The sequence below is a fragment of the Haliaeetus leucocephalus genome, unplaced genomic scaffold, assembly GCF_000737465.1.
Source record: "Haliaeetus leucocephalus isolate CR32 unplaced genomic scaffold, Haliaeetus_leucocephalus-4.0 Scaffold555, whole genome shotgun sequence".
Lineage (NCBI taxonomy): Eukaryota > Metazoa > Chordata > Aves > Accipitriformes > Accipitridae > Haliaeetus > Haliaeetus leucocephalus.
The window spans coordinates 20155095-20164587 of NW_010972991.1; positions in this window are offsets into that span (position 1 = coordinate 20155095).

The window sequence follows — 9493 nt, forward strand, 5'->3', positions numbered from 1 at the left end:
CAACCTGGGGGGAAGGCAGCCTAAGTGCCCTCCATCTTTAGCAAAATAATATTAATCATAATAGGTAGAAGCACTTTATTCTTTTTATAAGGCACTTGCTCAGGAGCCAAGTGCCTTAGCATGTTGCAACAAGGATCACCATAATGGAGTTGAAATTATTTGAAGGCAAGCTAAAATTCTCTCAGTAATAACCAAAATTACATGGAGACAGAAACATAACCAAATGTTGCCCAAATCTCCCAGGATATAGGCAGGAGGATTAGCTGTTCAAGGCTTTGATTCTGCCACCATAGGAACACTGAGGGAAGAAAAACACCAAAGGCATCCAAGGAAGCAGGAGGAGGCCCAAATTGCTGAGCTTGTCTCAGGTTTATCCTACCAAAGGGCCCAGTCATCCATTGAGAGCACTGTGGGCAGACTTTAAATCCACCCGCCACCTCCTTTGTGTCAGAGGGACTCCAAGTCTCTCTGTGTTGTTGGCAGTGGATGTTGATATGTATGCAAGTGTCAATGGGTGCCAGCAGCGTGGTGAAATGGTAACAGGTCTCCTGCTTCCTCTATGGCACACCAGAGCAGGAACAGCTCCTCTGCAGAGTGAATCCAAATGGGTTTGTTTCTGACTCCATCTTGCCTGTCCTGGTAAACTTGCACATTTCATCCAAACAGCATGGTCTCTTTGAATTGTCAAAGGGGCCACGTGAATTACCTGAGACTCATGACTTAGAACTTGTTTTCATGAAATCTTTTGATTTGAAGCCAATGATAAGTATTTTGACTGGTATGACTGTCGCTTTAAAGTTACTATTTTAACCAACACCATTTTAAACTTTATCTTGATGTCTTTGCAACTTGAACAGTCACATTGTGTCGCTATGGAGGACAAGAAAAACCTGAAACCAGTGCTGACTGGGACTGAGTAATAGGATTTCCATCTCCAAGATGAAGAAGCATGAATAAACAAGCAAGTCTGAAAAAAACCAAACACTCATCTTTTGGATGATCATGGAAAATACAGATGAAAAGGGATCTCAAGAAGTCATCTATATCATCCCACTCTCTACAGATGGATGAATTTTATCTCTGTCATTCCTGACTAAGTTTTATCTGATATCTCTTCTTAAAAAGATTTACAGTCCCCAGGCAATCTAGCTTAATGCATCACTAGCCTTATTTTTAGAAAGTTTTTCCTAATGTCTAACCAAAGTCTATTTCTGCTGCAATGGAATGTCTTATTAATCTGCAATATCTTTATTTTTGAAGACTGCTCTCATATTTCTGTCAGGTTTCTCTTTACTAGAGCCAGCACCCCTTATTTCTCCAATCTTCCCATGTTAAGTAGTGTTTTTCTAGAGGTCTGATCACAGACATTGCTCTCCTCTGTAGCCTGATGAGTGTTATATCTCTCCCAAGTATGGTGCCGCAAGCTAGGCTCACTGAGCTCCAGCTGAGCTTTGCCAATCCTGAGAAAAGTGGAAGAGTTACTTCACATATTTGATAGCCTCTATTTATACTTATATCTCTCAGTATGTAGTTTGCTTTTTTTTGAGTATGCAACCTCCAGAATATTTCTGCAGGGCTGCTCCCTACTAGTTTGCTTCTCAGTCTGGGTTTTTGCAGTGGATTGTTCTTGACCAGACATAAAATCTTGGATTTCCTATTCTTAAATAGCATCTTATTTTTCTTCACTAACAATCCCAGCTATGTAGTTAAGTAATGTGACATTGCTCAGTCGAATATTGAGCTTACATTTCTTCCAATTTACTTTCAATTTTTTTAAGCTTTATCATGTTGTTTTGTGCCTGGGATCTATAAACCTTCAGCTTTGCTCTAATTATAGTTCCAGAGCCCAGGTACAGTATGTTCATGTGCAGCCTGCACTTGGCCTCTGCACTTATCCTATTCCAGGTACAGTGGTACGATTATAGCTGTTTGACCTGTTGCACCATTGGAAGCTCAGCTTGTGCTGATAATAGTGCAGTTATGTTTACTGTCCTTGCAGCTCTGGCAATTACATCTCATTGCACCACCTTAATTATTCAGGCACTGACATTTGAGTGATAATATGTCTAAAATTCAGGCACAGAGAAAAAGAGTTCTTTCAACTGCAGCATCTTTTATTTAGCTCTTCTCTTGAACTGCCTGTTTTCTCACAATACATTCCTCAATCTGTCACAACCAGTCATGATGTTTTTCCAAAAACCCTGGAAGACATTCTAAGGCCCTGCTTCTGCCAGGAATTTTTTTATAAAAAACTTTTCTAATACTTGAGCACTTTCACCACAGCAGGATGAAAGGTGTATCTTTAAAATACATCAGGTAGCAAGTTTTGAAGCACTGGCACAGGTGAGGCAAATGGCTTTTAGCACATCAGCTGTTGGGATTGAGCCCTGGGGGATACCAGGAGCTTGCAGACTGAGGGCATCACTGTCAAGTTGTCACATTCTGTCACACTGCCACTCATAGCCAAGAAAGTGCCATTTTGGTGTATATGTTTAAGAACCGAAGCATACTAACTTACTTTCTTTAGGTTTTGGACCTCACACCAGCTGAACCATCAGCTGGAAGAATACCCCAGATGCAGCTCTACTCTACCTTATCCAAGAACCTTCCCAAAAACCTATGGCTATTTGAAAAGTTCTTAGACAGCCTATAGTAAAAAGGGTTAAGTGCAAACAACTCTCTTGCATCATCCCAGTGGAGTGCCTGACTACCTGACCACATCCTACGTATGAGGAACTTAGGCAGAGTTATGTAGTCTGCCAAAAGCCACGCAACAGGTTAACAACTAAATCTGGAGCTACAGGTCTCTTGCTGTAATGGCTGGACGAGACGATCTTGCTGGCAAGTTTTACTGAAATCTTTACTGTCATCTGGGGAGTTATAGTGTTATGCAGGGAAGCTGTACCTTGCTGTGAACACTAACTTTTCCAGACTGGAAGGGCATGTGGGAGGATCTGTCTCTTGCCTGGAGGCTTCATTAGCACAAATCTTGCAGAGACTGAGACCTCATTAATTTGTTATTGCACAGAGCCAGTTTTAAAATGCTATCTGAAAAGAGCTCTTCAGCTGACTGTAATACCAGATTCTGAGTTGCAGCGATTCAGTATGCAGCAATGGTGCTTGCACCTGGCTTCTATGAAATCCTTAGCTCAACAGACAAGACCTCCCACGCTATTTATTCATTCGGCAGAGCTCAGCTGGCACAGCATGCTGGCGTTCATCGTGTCTGACCTAAGCAAGAAAGGGAACCTGTCAATAAGTGCTTGGGATCCCAAGTCAATTCCTCCATGGGTAAACTACATATACCTACATATATACTGCAATATACTGTATAAATCATTCATTAAATACACAGAGACACACATATACATTTGTATATATACCATGCTAAAATTAGGTTTGAACATGCCAGCTGAGGACGTTGTGAAGTATTGATTGTCTTTGTTACCAATGCAGTGCCTGAGACCTGGGAGCAGGAAAGGTCACGTCTTTTTTATCCACCGTGACCACCTCAGGCTCCATTGTAATAGTCGTTATTTGATCTTCTCTCAGAAGTACTTGGCCTTTTTTTTAATCTATTGGGGCTTGTCTGAGCGATGTTGAGAAATGTTGGGTTCAGTATTTGCAAGAAACATCCATGGCTGAAAAGAATAACAACGCAGAATCATGGTGTGTGGCTTCATACCCTGCAAAGACTAAGAGATCTTTCAAAAATAATGGTAATTTGCAATTGGATGGAGCCTTACAGTTGAAATCCAAGCACATGATGTGATTCATATTACTTGGTGCTAAACTGATGTTGCTAATTCTTTTGTAACTCGTCACAACAGAACAAAGATAGTGCTCACTATTTTAGGAAGCATATGAATCAGTGGGAGAGCAGAAAGGAAACAAATGGATTGCTGGTGAGACTAAAAATGCCTCAGAGATGTGAACAGTGTGTGTCTGCTGACTCTGCGGTTGTGCAGGAAAATTCAAGGAAGGGTTTTAAGCATGGCTAGCCACACAACAAAACATACTTTGGGCTGACAATTTAAGGAGGAAGCTCTCTTGCACACTGTCTGTCATTCCCACGTGATTTAAAACACAGAGATGTTACAGACAGAGAAACCTACTTATCCTCTTACTGGACATTAACTGAAAATCATTGTGAAGATAAATCCAGCATAGGAAAATAAATCATGGCACCAAGGTAGGTTCCTCCTAAACTCAATCTGTAGTAGTTGATCAAGCAGACTTGCCTATATGTTGACTGTGGGTTGCCCATCATCCTAACATCACCACTGAAATAAAGAACAAAAAAAAATGAAGGATTAATAACCATGGTAATAACCCATCAAACATCAACATAGGAATTTCGTAAATGTAACAAATGCATGTTCAATGCCATAGTCAAGAATTCACAGGTCATTTCTCCTTTGGATGATAGGAACACTTTACTTGACTCTCTTAGGTGGGAGGTGTGCTTCTGGAAAGCCTCTCTAATCCCAGGGCAAAGAAGAAAACAGTAGAAGAGCATGATTCCTGGTTGTACCCAGAGGTACAATAGGGTCTTTTATTACCAAGTTCTGAAGGAGAGGACAGGTTCAGGCACGAGCAGTGAAAATATGCTGGACTTTTTCTAGTACAAGAGACAAATATGAAAGAGGACAGACAATCCCAATGGAAAATGTTTGATGAATGCCTCTGGGCTCAGGAGGAAAATCATTCACACAGTGACACAAGAAGAGGCATCTGCCTTTGGCTCTCTGCTGGCTGGCACTGCAGTATGGCACTACCTGCTGAGATGCCCAACACACTCCAGCCCAAGATAATGATCCAAATGCTGTCACTGAAGGTGCTCTAGAGAAAAGCAGAGTTATTCAGACCATGGAAATCTCTACTGACTTCTGAGAGGATTTTTATTTTGACGGAATGGAGGAAAAGAGCTCAGTGTGTGGTGAAGGCTTACTGTTATTTTTTTAACCTGGCTATGATTTACAATGGCTTCCTGCCAATGGCAATTTGAAGACAGAATTATACCTGGTTTTGCTCTCGAACAATATGAAGAGCAAGAATTGCATTTTGACAGTTTCTAAGGAAAAGGGTTTTTTTCTAACCAAGGACTCTTTTCTGAAAAGGACAACATGTTTAATGTTTTAAGATAATAGTTCTTCCACAGAAAACCAAATCCCCCAACTTTTTCAGCCTGGTTTGGAGGATCATATCCAGTATTTTCTGCCTCCTTGGATCTCGCTCTGCCAAATCATGAGGCTCCTAGTCATGTCAAAATTGGATTCTTGAATTTGCTGAGTTCATGCTCTAGAAATACAGAAACAGGTCTCTAACACCTGTTTTGCATAAAAGTCTGGAAAGGCCTGCTCTTACTCAAAATTTTAACTTGCTGTTTGGGAAAATAACATTAGAAACTTGTGACTTACAGCAGGAACAATCAATCTGGTATCTTTAAGCCAATGTTGCAGAAACCTTTGCACTAAGTAAAGTCAGAGGAAGAAGAGCAAAAAGGAAGTGCCCGTCTTCATTGAGACTGATGTTTAAATCTAGAAGTCCACCTTCAAAAAAGGGATTGACATTTGTGCAAGGACACAAATGTCAGACTGTGCTTTTTTTAAGCTCAGATCTGTTCAGACTGCTCGTGCTTTAAACAACAGGTTTGAAGTGACTGTACCTAAATTTGGACAGAAAAGCTTGGACTCTTTTGAACAGCAGATACTGGTATCTTTTCCATAGGGAAAAATAAAAAAAGTTATTTAATTGTGGTTGATCATATACTTGAGATATTTTTTAAATTATAAGCCCCTGCTATTTCTGCATATTGCATTCAGCAGAACAGACCCAAGACCTATCTGACAGGAGTGATCGTGCAGAATCATGCAGAGTCTCTTCCCATACAGCACAGGACCTTCTGCCAGATGGAAGCCATGGGGCAGAAGGCATTAGACTTGATCTTCATCATGATTAGGTCTGGGGTATCAGTTTTTAACTGAACATTAAATTGAAACTGTTTTTGGTAGCTGTGCTGCGCTCACCCTAGACTAATGACCCACCTATCAGCAAAGGTGAATGGTGTGGAGGTTCCTGTACAGATATGCCAGGTCCATGCTGCATGGGAACGATGGATTTGTTCATGCAAGTCACTCAGAGTGATATAAAGTGGTTTATTACACATTGTTTGGAAAGAATTTTTATTTCTCTTTGTCTGGAGGATATATCTTCTCCAAAGCTTAGAGAGTGTTTATTTTTTTAGTCTGTGTAAGCTCTATTTGGCGTCGTTCTCCCTCCTGCTACTCAGTCTTTCTAACACAGAGATAGATCTGCATTCTCACCTCCCATTTAAACAGCCACGTCTGCGGAGTAGGGCCTCTCCAAGAGGCATGACACATGGTAGTGCTTTGTTATAAGCTCAATGCACTCATTGTAACTCCCAGGTCTTGTGGTAGGAAGGTCAGTGTTTCTGTACTCCATGGCTAGACATATATTGTGCCTGCTAAATACTGCTGTAGTATTTCATCGCAGTGGGAACCCGGACAATAGGTCATGCCTTGCATTAATGTGTAGGATCTTGAAAAATCAATACAGTTCAAATAACAGGGGACTGCTGCCCAGTCGTTTACTATGCCTATGACAGACAGAGCACTCTGGACGCACAGGGAAATTTTTGCAGGCACAGCAATGGCTGTGCCATTAAGCTGCCACTGAGCACACAGAAATTACAACGGACTCTGCTAACTCCTATCAATAATTCAGAATCATGCAAGGGCACGTATTACTGGAAACATGAATGGTTCCCTTGCTGCAGAGATCTCTTCAGAATTTTTTTTTTCTGTAATACAAATAAAAAAGTCAAATTCCTGAAGGGAAGGCGAGTCTCTGAGTCAACTTTTGTGTCCAGCAAGCCCCAGACCGATGTGACTGTATTTCTTTAGCTGCCTGAGGGCCTGATCTAACAACCATTAGAATCAATAGAAAGGCTAATTGATTTGAAAGACTTTGGATAAAGCATCTAAGGCCACAACCTGCACCATTGCAATCACCAGAAAATTTGTCATTGACCTCAGCGAGTGCAGGATGAAATACCCGGGCTTTTGGTCAGCAGGTATTTAAGTCCACACACGTAATTTATTTCATTTGAAACCATTCATATGCTTAAGCACTTGTCAGATCTGGAACAAAAGCATGCGGGTTGCCAGGCTGAGAAGAGGGGTGGGTAGCTTTCAGGTCTGCCCCTCTCCTGCCAAGAGCAATGCAATTTGGAGGAAAGAATAAGCAAGTCCATTGTTTCCACCATTTTGTGACGATATGGAATAAAGAAATAAGATAAGTGAAATGAAGAGGAAAGAAACTGAGAGCAACACTACAGAAAGAGGAGAACTTCTATCCCTTTAATTACTTCTCAGGGGACTTTAAAAAATATAAACACTAGTCTTTTAACTTCATTAGGAGTCTGTCTCAAATACAACCCAATCCTTCCTAGGGCTTGCCTACACTGGAAAAATACATTATGTTAATGTATTAACACGTAATGCTTAATGTAACAGTCAATATAAACAAAGACTACTATGTTTAACATTTGTTGTTGTTGTTGACCCAAGGTAACCCAGCTCCAAGCATGACAGTTCTTGTCTACACTAAGTGCTTTGTATCGCCTTAATTAACGTGTTCTAACGCAATGTAATTTTGCAACACAGATAAATCCTTTGGGGCATTTATTCTGTAAATTTAATTTTCTGTCTCGCCTATCTTGAATTTGCAGACACGCGCTGCTTCTGCCATTTCCCCTCCTCCTTTCAATCTTGGAACCACCATCATTGAAAATCAAAGAGACTTTGTAGGCTTTTTCACGAGTTACTTCAACTTATAAACCAAAAGTTCAATCAAACATATGATCAGTTTACACCCCTTGATAGTGCTGATGTTGTGAAAATAAAGTTGATCTCTTAATTCAGGAAGGGTTAGTTCAGCCTCGAAAAGTATCATCAAATACCAGACATTTGAATTTTTTGCAAAAATACTACAAATTGTACAGCTAGGCGGTTTTTCAGTCAAGTTACACAGCCTACTCCCAGCCACAGGAAGACACTTTGCAGCATTTTTCCAAAATTTACTTTCTCCATTTTGTTTTACATTGAAAAGCTTTGTCCTTACAAGAAAAACAAAACAAAACAAAAAACAGAGAGTGTACAAACAAGATATTATTAAACACTGAGGTTAAAAGATCAAGAAGTTTATCTGGACTCCAGCAACTGTAACACAGTCATGTTGCACACCTTGTATTTTAGTAGAAAATGTTATGATTGCTTGCTACAAATCAAGTTACTCAGCTCTACTGAACCCATGGAAAATCCTAAATTGATAAGATGTGTTGCATGTAAAATGCTCTTTGGCTACACATCACCCACTTATTTCAGCATCTTCCGAAGGAAGCAGATATTTGCCCAGCCAGCATTTGCTGCAGTGTGAAGTGACTGTTAACACTCCGATACATTCAGAGTATACTAAGCCGCTGAAGGTGTGCAGCACTGCTATGCCAGCTCTCCTGGGCTGTAACTTCACCGCTTGGAAATTCCTTTCCTTTTAGCTGCTGATCTCTCAGAAGAGCACTGCATTTATGTTCCTCGCCTCTTCTTTTTATTTTCCTTAAAGAAAAACTGGGAGTGGATGGGGTCAGTGACCTAACGCACAAGTTTTCTAGGGCTTCAGGTGTGTGACTTGGAAACTTTACAGCCCAGCTAAGGTGCTTCAGCCTAATAATTGTTATCAGCCTCTACTCTGCTCCCGTGAGACCCCACCTGGAGTCCTGCGTCCAGTTCTGGAGCCCTCAGCACAGGAAAGACATGGACCTGTTGGAGCTGGTCCAGGGGAGGGCCACAAAAATGATCAGAGGGATCGAACACCTCTCCTATGAGGGAAGGCTGAGAGAGTTGGGGTTGTTCAGCCTGGAGAAGAGAAGGCTCCAGGGAAACCTTATTGTGGCCTTCCAGTACTTAAAGGGGCTTACAAGAAAGAGAGAGAGAGACTTTTTACCACATGACAGTAGTGGCAGGACAAGGGGCAATGGTTTTTAACTGAAAGAGAGTAGATTTAGATTGGATATAAGGGGGACGTTTTTTACTATGAGGGTGGCGAGCCCCTGGACCAGGTTGCCTGGCCCAGGTTGCCTGGCCCAGCTGTGGATGCCCCATCCAAGGCCGGGTCGGACAGGGCTTTGAGCAACCTGGCCCAGTGCAGGAGGCCCCTGCCCACAGCTGGGGGGTTGGACTAGATGCTGTTTGAAGACCCCCTCTCGACCCAAACCACTCTATAAGTCAAGACTGTGCGCATTTAATGACTAATTAAACGCGCGTGTTTAATTAATAATTACTTTGCATAAATAATCACATCATTAATTCAGATTCTGTGTACTTAATTACCTCTGTTCCTAACCACCTGCTTCCCAAGTTAACCATGTAACTACCGCCTTAACGGAATTCCCCCCTCCCACGCCGCGTTCAGC